The sequence below is a fragment of the Prinia subflava genome, chromosome 30, assembly GCF_021018805.1.
Source record: "Prinia subflava isolate CZ2003 ecotype Zambia chromosome 30, Cam_Psub_1.2, whole genome shotgun sequence".
NCBI lineage: Eukaryota > Metazoa > Chordata > Aves > Passeriformes > Cisticolidae > Prinia > Prinia subflava.
The window spans coordinates 1627158-1643011 of NC_086276.1; the positions used below are offsets into that span (position 1 = coordinate 1627158).

Below are 15854 nucleotides of genomic sequence, written 5' to 3' on the forward strand. Positions count from 1 at the left end.
CACATCCAATTGGCAAGAACCCAAACACTCCACAGTCCCAGCTGAATGCCTGGATCTTCACAGGATGTTTTGTCTGTCCCACTCTTCCTTCCTTTTTGGCTGGAATTGTGCAATTGCCCTTTCTTCCTCCTCTAGGAGTGCCACAACTGAGCAAAACCTGGTGAGTGGATGGTGTTCCTAAGGCAGTGCAGTCTGGAGCTGATGGATGAAGAATTAATTGCCCTTCTGCATCTCCAAACCAGAGCAAAAAGCTGTAAGTGGGACTTTGTGTCTTTAAAAACCCCTGAAAACTTCGAAGGGAATGTGCAGCTCCTTCAGAGGGTGAGAAGGAAGGTCATCTTCTAAAGGATTTGGAGTTTGACAAAATTTAGATTCCCAGTCCTGCTTAGATCTGGTGGGGCACAGCAATTTCCTATTCTTTCTACCACAGTTTAAAATAATACTGGAAACAAACTGCAAAATCTTTTTAAAAGGCTGCTGAGGCCAGTAGGATGGATCCATGCCATCAACACATTTACAAAGTAAATAACTGAGATCCCATTTTAAAAAGATTAATTATCTCTTTATCCAAAGTTACTAAGTCTTTTTCACTATAGATTTGGGATTTCTTTTTATTGTTCTCATTTTTTCTTTTTTTTTTTCCTTTTTTTTTCTTTTCTTTTTCTTTTAATAGAAAAACCTTCCTAAGAAAGGAGTGTCCTTTGCTGCTGGTTCCCGTGTGGAGCAGCTCCCTTCCCGCTGGCTGAGCTGCTCAGGCACAGCCCGGCAGCTCCTGGCCCTGCAGGGCTGAGGCTTTTCCCCGGTGCTGGGCACAGACTGATGGAGCAGCACTGCTCAACACGGGCACACACAGAGGGAGCAGAAGCAGCTGCCTTTGCCCACCTGCAGCTCCAGGGCCCAAACTCTGAGCACACAGGGCTGGAAGGGACTGGCAGCTCCCTGTTTGCTGTGCTGCCCCACTTGTGCCCGGCCCAGCTCTGCAGCCCTGGGCTTTGTGCAAGGAACAGAGGTGAGGACTCCCTCTCCATGTGCAGCTTCCAGGTGGAAAAGGCTGCTGTGAGCAGGCAGCTCCAAGGGCAGAGAAAGGAGGGTCCCCACCACTGGATCTGTGCCACTTCCACCGTCCTGGGCAGCAGCCACTGAGCCCAGGGGAACAGAGGGCACAGCAAGAGGGACAAAACCAGGCAAGGTCAGAGCCTGGGAGGAGCCAGAGCTGGGAGCAGGAACAGCTGCTCCATTGCACTCTTGGAGAAAGCTCTGGGCTGTTTGTGAGCGCTGAAAGGCGTGAAGGGCAGAGAGGAGGCCACAGCAAACAATGCTCCTGTTTCCACACCCTCCCCTCTCAGTGTCCCAGAAGGAATTGCATGAACTGTGTTCTTCTCTCGGAGTCGTCTCGTTCAGCATGAGCAGCTTTGCACCAGGAGCTGAAGGAGCCGAAGCCTTGGGCCACAAGAGCTGAGCAAGAGGGAACTTCTTGACCAAAGTGATGCTGCTAACATGGACCTGACTGAATGCAGTAGATAAATCATGGAAATATAGAATCCTTTCTGTTGGAAAAGACCTCTGAGCTCATCAAGTGGAAGTGTTAAACCAGCAGTGTCAAGCCCAGCACTAAACCCTGAAGAGCCAGGCCTGGACAAGAGGCCTGAGTGAGGCCTGAACAACGGGCCCTGAGCCAAAGGTGACCTCTGGATGAACCTCCCAACCAAAGGGTATCTTTGTATCTGCTCCTTAACAAAATATGCATGGTCATTAGCCTTGTACTAGATGTATCCACTCCTTAGTGAAACAGGTCATGATCTTTCTGTATTTAGAAGCCAGACAAGGCCATGAAATCTGACATCTGGCCTTGTCTGGGGCTGTATGGTCAAAGGCAACTCCCTTGGTTCCTCCCTGGGTCCTGGCCAGGCTTTGGGAGGGACCCAAGAGGAGGATGAAACCAGATGTTCCTGCACTAGAAGTGCTGTCAGTTTGTTTGTTCAGCTCTATCAAAGCTGGGCCCTCTCACAGCCAGGCTGGAGCCTCAGCTGTGGCTGGAGGCACCTGCAGGAATTCCCAGTGCCCGGGAGTGGCTCTGCAGTCCTTGGCTGTGACAGCTTCCCCCAGCTGATGTGTGGGTGTGGGTGATGGGAAAGTGTGAGGGCAACTGGTGATGGATCTTTCTTCATCACTGTGGGCAATCTTTGGTAGTGACGCTTGGGGGCATTGCTGAGCTGCTCCTTTTGTGCTCCTTTGCTGCTTTGAGCTGTAGGAAATGACACTGATTCCTTCAGGGGGTGTCTGTGCCTTTGGTGCTGACCCTGCCCACTAGTGAAACAAAATTGGCATCGTTTGGCCAGAGCACCACAAAATGTCACTTTTTCAATCTAAATGGGAGGAATCAATCCTATCTGACATTCCCAGATGGGAAGCCCTTCCCTAGAGTTCTCTGGCTCTGGAGTGGGCTGAGGTGGGAGCGGATTTTTGACAGGGGCCACTGCATTAGAGGGTGTAAAGTGTCCCACCCTGGCTCTAAAATGGCTCACTGCTCAGCCTGGGTGGGGACCACAGTGGTCGTTAAAAAGGAGAAACTAGATGCCCTAAGAACCCTGGTACAGGAACAACTGGTTCAAGGACACATAGAGCCATCTATGAGCCCTTGGAACACCCCAGTATTTGTTATAAAAAAGAAATCTGGATAGTGGAGGTTACTCCATGAGCTGAGAAAAATCCATTCTGTGATGGAGAGAACGGGCACGTTGCAGCCTGGTCTGCCATCTCCTGCAGTGATTCCTGCCTCCTGGGACATCCTGACTGTGGACTTAAAGGACTGTTTGTTCACTCTTCCATTGCACCCAGAGGACACCCCAAAGTTTGCCTTTACCCTGCCTTCTGTCAATAATGCTGCACCAGTGCAAGGTTCTCAATGGAAAGTACTTCCCCAGAACAGGGGAAACAGCCCCACAATCTGTCAGGGCTGTGCTGCTCAGGTACTCTCATCAGTGAGAGAACCATTCCCAGGGGCATACTGTTCCCATGACATGGATGACATTTTGATTGCAACCCAAAGCAAAAATGAACTCTCCCTGATTCAGCCAAGCCTGCTGCAAGCATTAAAAACATTTGGGCTGCAAGTAGCACCAGAGAAAGTGCAGCAGCAACCAGCCTGGAAATATTTGGGACTCAAAATAATGGACCAGACTATACAGCCACAAACAATTCCATTTTCAACCAAAATTCTAACTCTAAACGATGCACAAAAACTCTTGGGTACCATCAGCTGGGTCAGACCTTACCTAGGACTGACCAACTCTCAATGAGCACCTTTAGTTGACCTCCTAAAGGGTGATTCTGAATTAACTTCCCCCAGAAAATTAACCCCAGAGGCAAAAGCTGCTCTCCAAACAGCAGAGCAAGCTAGCACAAACAGACAAGTCCACAGGACATGCCCAGAGGTGTGTATCACTGTGTTTATTCTCATTGTTAATTTTCATCCTACTGGTATTACTGGACAGTGGAATACACACTGGCCTGATCCTTTGCACATTCCAGAATGAATGTTTCTACCTCATGATCCAAAAAAGATGGCACCCACTGTCTTTGAACTAATTGCACAGTTAATTATCAAATGTTGTCCCAGGTGTTTACAATTGAATGCTAGAGCTCTTTCAAGAATGATCTTGTGTCTGTGACACAAGAGCATTTTGAATGTGTTTTGCTCACAGTACAGCCCTGCCAAGTGCTTTGCAAGGACAGTGGAAGGCTTTGGGTACCTGCCAGACGTGTCCGTCCTGCCTTAGGTCCTGTCCAAGAGCACAAGCAGCATTCTCCTGAGGGCCCTCATCAGACGCTGTGGAGCCGTGTGTGGAACAGGGACAGAAACAGCTTCTTCACCCACCTCATGAGGATCTGGGACTCTTCAAATGACAGTTCACTGAAGGGTTCTATTTGGTTACAAACTGTTGTTCTGTTTACAAGGTGTTTTTTCTGATTACAAATTGCTTTTCTGTTAATTGTTTTTTCTCCCAGTTTTCAAAGTTGAATGTTTCCTTGTTTCAGTGCTAAGCTGTAATTTGTACCCATAAGCGTTAACCTGTCCCATGCTTGCCTAGAAGATTGTGATCTGGCCTGACAGCTCCTGGCAGTGAGTGCTGGAACTCCAGGGCTACATGGGACACATCACTGGCTGAGGAGGATGAAGTTGGACAAAACCTCCTTCAAATTAAACCCATGCTGTCTGCTGTAACCCCATCTGTAAAAGGGCCCTTGCAAATGGGATAACAGCAAACAATTGGCATTTGAATCAAAACCAAGGGAGGAGATGTAGCAAGGTCCAGCTGGTTTACAGCTGGACATAATGAATCTGACCATAAGAGACCCAACTGGGCTGGCCTGGCTTGTTCTAGAAGTGCCATGGGGAACAAAGAGCTCAGGCAACCCCATCCAAGCCCTGGATGCAGACACAGCACTGGCCAGAGATCTGGGCAGGGCACAGATTCCCAACCAGCAGGCTTCCCAAGGCTGGGAAATTCAAACTCACTATCAAAGGGAGCTTGGAACAATAAATTGTGGCTGTTGGTCTGAGCCCAAGAAGATCCTGTGTCGTGTGTCTCTCTCCAACACACCAGCCTCATGTTACACTATATCTATATCTAAATCTATGTTTCTCTCTGTATCTTTATGTATACATTGAAAATCTCTTCAGCTTCTCTCATTAGACCTTTATTTCATTACTGCTTTGATTGCACACCTCTTTCAGGCAGGCTTCTCCTCTCTCCTTGCCTGCACTTGTCAGGCCTGAGAAGAGAAATTTTGTCCAGCCTTGGGACAGTTCCCATCATCTATCCCTGCTCCTAATGCTGCTTTGAATGATCTTGGGAATCTGAGCATGAGGGAAACTGGGGGGACTTTAGTGAGAGCAGAAGTGAGACACAGAGGCCGAAGTGTAAATGCAGAGGCTGGGTTCCCCCAGTCTGCAGTGCTGTGGGGATTGGGGCCTTGCAAACTGCTGTTTTTCTCTGTCAATGGCTGATTCCTTCTGTGGATCTCCTCCTGGAATTCCTGTGCACTAGGGCTGGTGCTGGAGCTGCAGCCACACCAGGTGCCCAAAAGCTGTGTGGGAGCCAGTGGGAATAGCATCAGAATTCTGAACAGGTTCATAAAAATCCGTCATAACCCGGAAGCAAACCTCGGCAATACACATCTGTGGCAGGTGAGGAGACTGAAAGCTTTCATTGTTGTTATCTTTGGAGAATGAATTCAGCAATACAAAGCCTCTCTCTTAGCATTAAAACACTTGAGTTTCAGCCATGCCCCAGACTCTCAGTGTCAAGGATTTCTCTGTGTGGTTGGGTTCTCCCCCCGTAGCTTCCTGCAGGTTGGTGCTAATTCAAGATGTTCTGGAGGGTTCAGATGTTTGAGTGCCCAGGCAGGGAGTGCAGAACAGGGATGACAAGCGCTGACCTTTGCTGTGCCAGAAAGTGCAAGGGACAAATTGGTGCCAGTGAAGGTCATGCCTTTCCCTGGGAGGATCAGTTCTTGTTGTGCTTGTGGCAGAGTGTGGTGCCAGAGGGGTTTGCAAAGGCAATCTTGGTGCATGCAGGCCAGAGGCCCCTGTGCTGCAGCTCCCTCCAGGCTGGCTGCAGCCCCTCAGGGTGCCCAGGAGCAGGGCTTGCCCACAGCCCAGTGCAGCCTCGGGAGCCCTGGGGCTGCCCAGGGAAGAGCCATGGCTGAGGCTCTGCAGGACCAGGCAGGCTCAGCCCTGCTCCCTCCTGGCATCCCATGGCACAGGGCCCACGGGGATTTGGCCCTGCACACGCCAAGGGTGTCCCGAGAAAGGGCAAGCAGAGGGTGACCTCTGTCAGGGGGAGCCCTGTGTGCACAGGGACCCCCACTCCTGGGCTGGCTGTGCCAGCTCCCCCAGGCACCTCCAGCCCTGGCAACCTGCACCAAGTGGAGACCACCCCTTTGGAAATGCTGCCTGTGCCCAAAGCAAATGCAGAGAGACCTGGGCTGTGAAAAACAGAGATTGTTTATTTACAGAAGAACAGCAACAAACATTAACTAGAGAACATATTTACATTGTAAGAATATTTGTAACAGCAACAATGTGCAGAACGTATTTACATAAGAACATATCTACAAAAACATAGGAAACATATTTACAAAACATAAAAAAGAAACCCTAAAACCTATATCCTAATGGCAACACACGCTAAAACATATATCCTAAAGAAAACAGCCAACTCCGAAACATATATACAGAATTGTGGCCTCTCTTTCTGGGATGTCCCTCAGACCTGGAAGAAAAGCAAGTGCAAGTCAGGCACCAGGGCTGTTCCAGGTGCTCCCAGGCTGGCACAGGCTGGCACAGGGGGTCTCTGCTGTCACAGCTGAGCCTGCCTGGGGCTGGGGGCTGTGCCCCAGCTGGGACGGGGCTTGTGTGGCCCCAAGCAAGCCCAGGGCAGGCCAGGGATGTCCACCAGGATCCAGTGCCCGGGGCACCGTGTCCCTGAGCAGGGAGCACCCAGCCCAGCCCCAGCCTGGCAGCAGGGGACCCACTCTGCCTGTGGGGAGCACATGCCTGTTCTGCTGCTGCCACAGTCTTCATCCCAACACCATGGCCTCCTCCTCATTGTTATCATCAATCTCCATATATTCAATCTGGTCTTCTATGTCCACCTCCATATCTTCCTCTGTCTCCTCCTCCATATCCACCTCCATATCTTCCTCTCCACTCTCATCTCTGTCCACCTCCATGTCCTCTTCTGTATCAAGCTCTACATCTATATCCATGTCTTCCACTCTTTCCTCTTCTACATCTACTTCCATCCCTTCAACTCTGCTCCCTTCTTCCTCCACCTCCATGCCTTGCTCTGTATCCTTCTGTAAATCCATGCCCATGTCTTCTTCTCTATCTTTGACAGCCTGCAGAGGTAGCAAAACCTCAGAGTGTGGTCCCTGTCCCACACCATCCCCACAGAGCTCCAGCCCAGCCAGGACGTCCTGGGGTGTCCACCTCCCTGGAATGGCACCGTACCTCCATTGGGACAACTATGAGCATCCAGCAGCAGAAACTTGTGGCCAAATCCAGCAAACAGCCAGCTTTCAGAATGGATGCAGCCTGCAGAGGAAGCAAAACCTCAGAGTGGGGTCCCTGTTCCACACCATCCCCACACAGCTCCAGCCCAACCAGGACATCCAGGGGTGTCCATCTCCCTGCAATGGCACTGTACCTTCCTCAGGAGAAAGGTGAACATCCTGCAGAGAAGGATAGAAAAATCCAGGCAATAAGGAGCTTTCAGGACTGATGGGGTTCTCAGGGAGCAGGGGAAAAGCAGGGTGACAGCAGTGCTCTTGGAGCAGGGTGAAGCTGGGCTGACACAAGGGCCAATAGTTGTGTTGTGCTCTTTGGTGGATGTTGCCAGTTCCACTTGGAACATGCACTGTGACATCCCAGCTGCCGCAAGTCCAGGCTGGCTCTCAAGTGGACAGTGGCAACCAGAGAATGAAGGAAGGACTGAGCTTTCTTGGGCTTGGAAGGGACCCTGAAATCATCTTGTGTCAACCTGAGCAATCTTGCCCACACCCTGTTGCTCAGAGCCCTGTTCCCACCTGGCCTTGGCTGTTGCCAAGGATGGGGCATCCACAGCCTGCGTGCACAGCCTGGCCCAGTGCCTCAGCAGCCTCAGTGCAAAAGAACATCTTCCTGAACCTTCCACTCCCACCTCCAATCCACCTCCTGCCCTTGAAAGCCATCCCCCCTTGCCCTCTCTGCACAGGCCCTGTTGAACACTCTGTGCCCATCTTTCCTGGGGGACCCTTCCAGCCCTGCACAGCTGCACTGAGGCCTCCCCATGGCCCTCTCTCTGCAGGCTGAGCATCCCCAGCCCCACATGCACAGCAGGCAGGCAGATCAGTGGCAGTCAGGGCTGAGGGGTAGCAAACAGCATCAGGGACTGAGAGATGGCAGCTTTAGAGCCAGGGTTGTCTCTAAATGTGCAAAATTAGTACTGGTGGAGAGGAAGATAGTGGGACGCTGGCTGTGTTCCAACTGGTGAATATTTTCTTTCTTTTTCCTTCTTTACTGTCATGCTGACCAAGGTTTTCCCATCTGAAAGGAAGCTTGGCACAAGATTCATTGTCTTGTCCATTTGAGAAACACTGAGCAGTGTCAGGAAAGGCTGATGATGCAGAGCAAAACTTGCAAATGTAGTGGTGATCCTGAGCCTGGGGGATGCAGCTAAACTCAGTCAAAAGGAATTTCTGGAAAGCTGAGCCTGGTTTACAATTCTGGAGTTTGGCCCCATCAAGACCCTTCAAGGCAGACAATCAGTCACTCTTTGTCCCCACAGCGTCCCCAGCATTTCCCTCATCCCACCCCTGGCACTCCCATGGATCAGGAGCAGTGTGGCCAGCAGGACCAGGGCAGTGATTCTTCCCCTGTGCTGGGCACTGCTTGGGCAGCACCTCGAGTGCTGTGTCCAGTTCTGGGGTCCCAATTCAGGAAGGACGTGGAGGGGCTGGAGTGTGTCCAGAGAAGGGCAGCAAGGCTGGTGAGGGGTCTGGAACACAAGGCCTGGGAGGAGCAGCTGAGGGAGCTGGGCTTGTTTATCCTGGAAAAGAGGAGGTTCAGGGGAGACAAGGTGATATCGGGGCACAGGTTGGACTTGATGATGTCCAAGGTCTTTTCCAACCTTGCTGATTCTGTGATTCTCTGAAACCACCCTTTCAGCAGTTGCAGGATGAGCCCTGGGCCTCCTCTTCAGAAGGTCCAGTAGCCCAGGTCCCTCAGGTTCTCCTCACAGCCCCAGAGCCCATCCTGTCAGTCCTGCAGAGCCTCTGCAGCCGCTCCTCATTGCCCTCAACAGGGAGCCCCAGAGCCAGACACAGCAGTCCAGATGTGCCCCCCTGGCCTGCGGTGCCTCTGGCAAGGGAGCAGCAGGAGGCACTGCAGGAGCCTGCAGACAATTCCTGAAGCACTTGGAGGATGATCCTGCTCCCCAAGGGACGTTCCCATGGTGCCAGGTCAGGAACTGAAATGGGGAGTGGGGCCAGGGAGGAAAGGGCAACCAGGGATGGGCTGTTTGCAGGGCTGGGAACAGGGGTGGGCAATAGGAAGAACAATTAACCAGGAAGAGTAAAGAAAGCCAAGGGAAAGCAAAGGAAATTCTCCGGGCAGTTTGGGGGTGGCTGCCAGGCAGCCCCGGCTCTGAGCAACAGCATCTGCAGTGGGACAGGAAACTCACAGCTGATGGGAACAAACTTTCTGGCTGACTTCCGAGGCCACCACAAACCTGAGTGGTTTCTCTCCTGTCCTCCAGCCCCTCCAGGCCCCAGGGGCTGATGGCATTTGTGCTCACTCAGGTTCATCTCCCCACACCAACACCATGGGGGTGCTGACGCCTGCTCTGGGCACTGCAAACAGGGGCTCCTGAGGCAGTGCTGCCGTGTCTGTGCCTGCAAGGATGCGGCACCTGTGTGAGCTAGGGGAGAGACCAGGGCTGCAGAGGGGGGATGTTGTTGGCAGGTGCATGAGGACGCTCTGGGACGCTGCCCTGGGGTGTCCAGCGCAGTGGGGATGGATCAGCCCCTGCTCTGCTGCTCCTTCCCGTCTCCCCCACCGTCCCTGCAGAGCCCCAGCCATGCTGTTTGCTCCCACCATGTGCACAGCCAACCTGGGGCTGCTCACGGGGCTTTTCTCTGCTGAGCATTGGCTTGGGTGTGTTCTGGAGAGAGCCTGGGCAAGGAGCCTGCAGCCCCCAGACCCTGGCCTGAGGCGTCAGTGCTGCCCCAGCAGTGCCCATGGCCTGTCCCTGCTGCAGCCCCGGCACTGCCACCCCCAGCCCTGTGCCCGGCCCCGAGAGCACTCAGGCCCTACAGCAACAGCAGGGCCAGGAGGGCAGCGGGGCAGGGCCACGGCAGCAGCACTGGCAACACCAAGTGCTGCTGCTGCTGCTGGGCACAGCTGCTGTGCCAGCACTGATCTGCCCCCAGCTGTGCACACAGACATTGCTGCTGCAGCCCCAGAGAAGGGAACCAAAGGGGCATCTCTGCAGAAAACTTGGCTGGGAGATCCTTGAGTTCCTTTAAAGCCACCAAGAGCACAGCCCCTCATTGACACAGTCTGTGGCCACTGGGAAGGTGCAGGGAAACAAAATGAGAAATGGCACAAACAATGACATTTCTTTGTGGACAATATTTAAAAATGAAAACAGAGAAAAAGAACCTCCAAAAGAAACCAACAGGAAGTATCAAAGACGAATTTTAGTATAAGGGATTTGCAGAAATTGGCCAGCACTTTAATGTTGCTGAAACCATCCAGTCATCATTCTTTATACTGCAGCCTTGAGCTCCTGGTCCCTCAGGCTGCAGATGAGGGGGTTCAGGGCTGGAGGCAGCACCAAGTACAGAACTGACAGGGCCAGATCCAGGGATAGGGAGAAGATGCAGGGGGGCTTCAGGTAGGCCAACACTGCAGTGCTGAGGAACAGAGAGACCACGGCCAGGTGAGGGAGACAGGTGGAAAAGGCTTTGTGCCCTCCCTGCTCAGAGGGGATCCTCAGCATGGCCCTGATGATCTGCACATAGGAGAAAACAATGAACACAAAACAACCAAATACCAAAGAGGCACTAACTGCAATGAGCCCAAGTTCTCTGAGATAGGATTTGGAGCAGGAGAGTTTGAGGATGGGGGGATTTCACAGAAGAACTGGCCCAGGGCATTGCCCTGGCACAGGGGCAGGGAAAATGTATTGGCCATTTGCATGAGAGCATTGAGAAAGGCACTGGGCCAGGCAGCTGCTGCCATGTGGGCACAAGCTCTGCTGCCCAGGAGAGTACCGTAGTGCAGGGGTTTGCAAATGGAGTCATAGCAGTCGTAGCACAGGCTGGTCAGCAGGAAATACTCTATTGACATAAGAAAAATAAAGAGGAAAACTTGAGCAGCACATCCTGTGTAGGAGATGTGCCTGGTGTCCCAGAGGAAATTGTGCCAGGCTTTGGAGACAGTGGTGCAGATGGAGCCCAGGTTACTGAGGGCCAGCTTGAGCAGGAAGAAGAACATGGGGGTGTGCAGGAGGTGGCCACAGGCTACGGTGCTGATGACGAGGCCCTTGGCCAGGAGGGCAGCCAGGGAGATGCCCAGGAAGGAGCAGAAGTGCAGGAGCTGCCGCTGCCACTGTTCCTGGACAAAGGACAGTGACAAGTTAGGACAGGCTGCTTTGAGCCAAACCCATGCCATTCCCTGTAGACTGTCCTGCGGTGTTGGTGTCTTTGCTGCAGATCCTGACTGCTGACAAAACAGCAACACATTCGCTTCAGAGTTGGACCAGCTCAATGCACAAGATGGCGGCCGGGGCTGAGGCAGCGACACACAAGATGGCGGCTGGAGCTGAGGCAGCCACACACAAGATGGCGGCTGGGACTGAGGCAGACACACACAAGATGGCGGCTGGGGCTGAGGCAGACACACACAAGATGGCGGCTGGGCTCAGGCTGTGCCTCCCAGCGCCATCTGCGGCCCTGCCAGCCCAGCCCCAGCCCCGGAGCCGCACAGACCAGGCAGAGCCCCCCCTTCAGCCCTCTGTGTAAATGGACATTGACAGACACCCGGGAAACGGACACGGTGTGGCACCTTTGCTCTGTGCACACAAACACAGACCAGCCAGTTCAGAACGTCAGCTGGCAGTATATTGATGTCAGGCAATTCAAATAGGTGAAAATAGGAAAAAACTCCAGAGACTGAACATTTTAAAATAAAAACATTCTTTTTTCCGAAAGAACGCCAAAAGCATTTCCTGTGCAGATGGACTTCGCTTAGCATCAAGAAGCATCTGTCATGAGCCAAAGGATGGTCGTGATGGTTCATTTTGATTTCAGAGTGCAAAAAGAGGCAATGAGAACTTAGTTCAAGTAAAATCAATTGTATCTTTATTGATACACACAATTATGCGATAGTAGAGAAGAGAAAGAGAGAGAGAGAGAGAGAAAAGAGAAAAAGGGTGGTTTAGCTACTGACTGAACAGACGAGAGTCCTCGTGACACTGGTACCAATAGACCACCTTCGCAGTCTTCGTGGCGCAGGCCAATAGATCCGTCGTTCGCCGGGGAGGGCCTCAAAGTGTGAGTCGTAGGGGGAAACTTTTATAGTCATTTCAGAAGCAGGGGGAACCCGGCCAATGCAGGCAGAAGTGGGGGGCACCTGGCCAGTGTGGGGGGAGCACCCATGAGTCAGTGTGAGGAGCCCCGTTGCTCTGGGAATCAGGTGCAACCATTCAGATCAGGCAGGTTTGGGGCAAGCAGGTCTGGGCTCTGCAGCAGGTACAGCACAGTCGGTCAGAGCAAACACAGCCTCTGCAAACATGGCCCAGGAACTGTGACAGTGTCCGTTGTTCATGCACGGGTCCCTGAGGAGGGCGTCTTGGTCCAGTGGGTGCAGCTGCAGGGAGAAGCTTGGATCTTTCATCAATCAGGCCAGAACTCCTGTGCTGTGGCCCAGGGTCCATGGGGGTCTGAGCCTCTGACAGTCGTGAGGCAGATGAGGGATTTTCAGACCGACTCTTACAGCATCACAGGTGGTTTTGTCCAGGCAGGAGTCAGAGTGACTGTGAGGTGATGAAAACAGAGATGGGATCTGCTTGAGGCCGAGGGTGCAGTGGCTGCTCACCTGCCATGTGTATCCCTCAGGGTACCTCTTTCTTTAGAACACTAGGAAGACTATATGGAATTGAAATACAAACCAACACTGCAGCAGGAAGCCCGCTGCAGTTTAGGTTGTTCTTCATGAGATTCTTCAAGTTGAGCACAGACATTCTGTTCAGCAGAGGCACAGCCAGGGGCTTCTTGGAGCGCTGCCCTGGCACCCATTCTTTGGAGTAGGGGAGTGCAGGAAAAAAAGAAGAGAAGCCCAGCAACTACTGAAGGGGAACAGTCACTGCCAGGAACCAGTGGGTTAAGAAATGTGAGGGGAAAAAAGGCAGAAAACGTGAGGTGACAAGTGTGAGAAATGGGAGTGAAAAAAAGAGAGAAGTGTGAGGGAGAAAAGGCTAGGAAACCTGTGTGGGAAAGAGTGAGAAAACTGAGGGGAAAATGGTGAAAAATGTGAGTGAAAATAGGAGAGGAAGGGGAGAGGAGGAAAAGGCAGGGATGGGAAAATGCTAAGAAACATGAGCAAAAAAGGGTGAAAAACAGGGGGAAATATGGAGGGAAACATGAGGGCAAGAGAGTGAGAAACTTTACTGGCAAAGAGAGAGAAACAGGCAGCAAATGTGAGGGGAACATTGTGAGAATCCTGAGGGGAAAAGAGGCAGAAACCAGAGGGCAGAAAAAGGCAGAAAACACGAGGGGAAAAAGGCTGGGAAGTTTGATGGGAAAAGTGGCAGAAAACAGGAGTGAAAAAAGGGCACAAAATGCAACAGGAAAAGTATAAGGAACATGAGGGGGAAAGAAGGAGAAACATGAGGGGAAAAGTGTGAGAAACGTGAGAGGGAAAGGGTGAGAAACATGAGGGCAGAAGTGAGAAACACGAGGAGAAAACTTGGAGAAAAATGACTGAGAAAAGGAGAGAAACATGAGGGGACAAAAACCAGGAAACAGTGGGAAGGTGGGGAAATGTGACAGGTGAAGTGTGAGGAAAGTGAGCTGAAATGGGTGGGCAAAAGGAGTAAAAATTGTGGGGGAAACATGACAGGAAAACTGTGAGACTTGAGAGGGGGCAGGGATGGAAATGTGAGAGGGAATAGAACAGGAAATGTGAAGAGAGAAAAGGAGAGAAGGCAGTATTGGCCTACCAGCTGAAATAACTCCTAACACATTCCCCCTACATTTGCCCATTTCTTGCACAAGCCCAGGCCTTCTCTGTATGTGCGTCTCCACCTCTGCCCTGATTCCTGTTTGGAAGCAGCAGAAGTGGCAGGAGGTGCCCAGCAGCAGGAGCTGCTCCAAGCTGGGAAGGCCACAGGTGGTGCAGATTTCCAGAGGCTTCTGTCTCCCGGGGGAAGCCAAGGCAGGAGGGGTTGAAAGGTGCTGGCGCTGCTGCTGCTCTGTGCCAGAGAGCCCTGGCTGGGCAGGGCACGGCGCCCACTGCCCTGCGGGCTCCTTCTCCTGCCACAGCTGGGCACACCCGGCAACAAATCTTCAGGACTGGGGGAAACCAAGGGCTTTGTGGAGGCTGCACTGCTGTGCACACACCCGGGCCACCTGCAGCACAGAGCTTTGGCCCCCAAAAAGGTCAGCCAGAGGGAAACAGCTGGAAAAGGTTTCATTTGCACCTTTCAATAGAAGGGACTAAAATGAAAGTTACCAAGCAGGGCCCCATCCCCAGTGCCAGCTCAGTGTGAGAAAGGAGGCATGACTTTATTTCAGTGCGGGGTGCGTGGGGAATCACTTTTCTAACATGTGCTCACTCAGAAATCTCACCTACTCATTTGTAGCCATGCAGATAAGACCTACTCATTAGTTTGCTGAAACTCACAGGCTAAACATTCCCTCCAATTCTTGGACGTGTTTAAATCACTCCTCAGAAGTTACTGACAGGCGAGCAGGGGTCTCTTTAGGGTCTCTGGTGTCTTTTGGGGAACATCCCATTCCTCAAATTCTCCTCTGCTGCTCAAGAGCCTCCTGCAAGCACTTTCTTCCCCTTGAATGCATTCCAGCTCCCTTCTTAGGAGGACTACTCTATTCTCAAGGCTGAGGTAGCCACTTGCACACACCAATCACTGCACTGCCAGAAGAGAGGGCTCAACACTGTCTGTTAATGCCAACGGAATTCCTGATTTGTTCCAGTTCAACATTTTCTCAACACCTTCCTTCTCTGGGAATTGCTTGCATGCATTTCCTCTGAGGTATGAGATAATATTTTGCTGCAGCCAAAAGACTATTAGAAAAAAGAAGGGAAGTTGTTGGTTCTAGGTGTTGTTATTTAGGGTTTGGATTTGTTCTCGTTAATTTGTTTGGTGTGTCTGTGAGCTGGGACAGGGGCCAAGTTGAAGACCAGACCAAAAGGGAAGTAGGATAAGAGGAGAAGGGACAGACAAGAAGGCAGTGGGGAGAGAATCTAAGTTCCTTAGTACCCAGCCAAAGGGAAAGGGGGCACGGTTGGCCCTGGGCTGGGAAAGGTAATAAAAAGCAGCATTCTGTTGGAGTGTGTGTGTGTGTGTTTGGCTCTTGGGAGAGTGAGATACACACCCAGCTCAGGTGACTCCTTCCTAAGAAACAGTTCTCTTTTGCTTTGATGACTTTTGTCCCCATTTAATTTCATCTCAGAGTTGGCTCCCAGCAGCTCAGGGCTATATTGCACAGTGCTTGCTGTGTGCCAGACAGCACAAAGCAGGCTGGCCTAGTGGCCCTGAATATTTCTGCCAAACACTCTGCATTTCACCCCTTTGCTGTGGCTCAGTGCAGAGCCCCAGGACTGCAGGCGCTTCCTGGCAGAGCTGTGTGAGGCTCTGGCTCCTGCAGATGTGACCTGCCAAGCTGTCCTTGCCTGGTGCTGCCCTCGGCTCCCCCGGCAGAAGGGCCGTGCCTGAAGGACGCTGCCCTGTGCTGGAGCCTGCAGAGCAGCCCAGCTCCCTGCCCTGTGCCCAGAGTGCTGCACACAGCGCTCACCTTTGCCAGGAGGGACAGGGCAGCCGGCATCAGAGCAGGAATCCTCAGCCAGGGCTGAGCCCTGGGCTGTGCTTTGCCTTTCTCTGCTCCTGTGCAGGCTGCAGACGGCCAATGGCACCAGGCTGTGCTGTGCCCAGCACGGCTGAGCTTCCCCTGGGGAGCAGCCAGCTGCCAGCTGGGCTCTGAGAGCCCAGGATTGGCCCGGGGCCACCAAGAGGCACCCAGGGCCGGGCTGCTGCCTCTGGCAGCTCCAAGGGCCTCTGTGCAGC

At 52.4% G+C, this 15854-nt stretch overlaps 2 protein-coding genes across 4 annotated transcripts in view; one reads left to right on the forward strand and one right to left on the reverse strand.

Annotated features, from left to right (window-relative positions):
* Positions 1 to 5117, forward strand: part of LOC134562740 (serine/threonine-protein kinase pim-1-like) — a 218966-nt gene extending 213849 nt beyond the window's left edge. The window contains exons 8-9 of the mRNA XM_063420260.1: positions 136 to 253; positions 674 to 5117. The gene's annotated coding sequence lies outside the window, so the exon portion shown is untranslated. The remainder of the gene's footprint in view (positions 1 to 135; positions 254 to 673) is intronic.
* Positions 1 to 15854, reverse strand: part of LOC134562720 (zinc finger protein 239-like) — a 444533-nt gene that overhangs the window by 54993 nt on the left and 373686 nt on the right. The gene's annotated exons all lie outside the window — the stretch shown is intronic.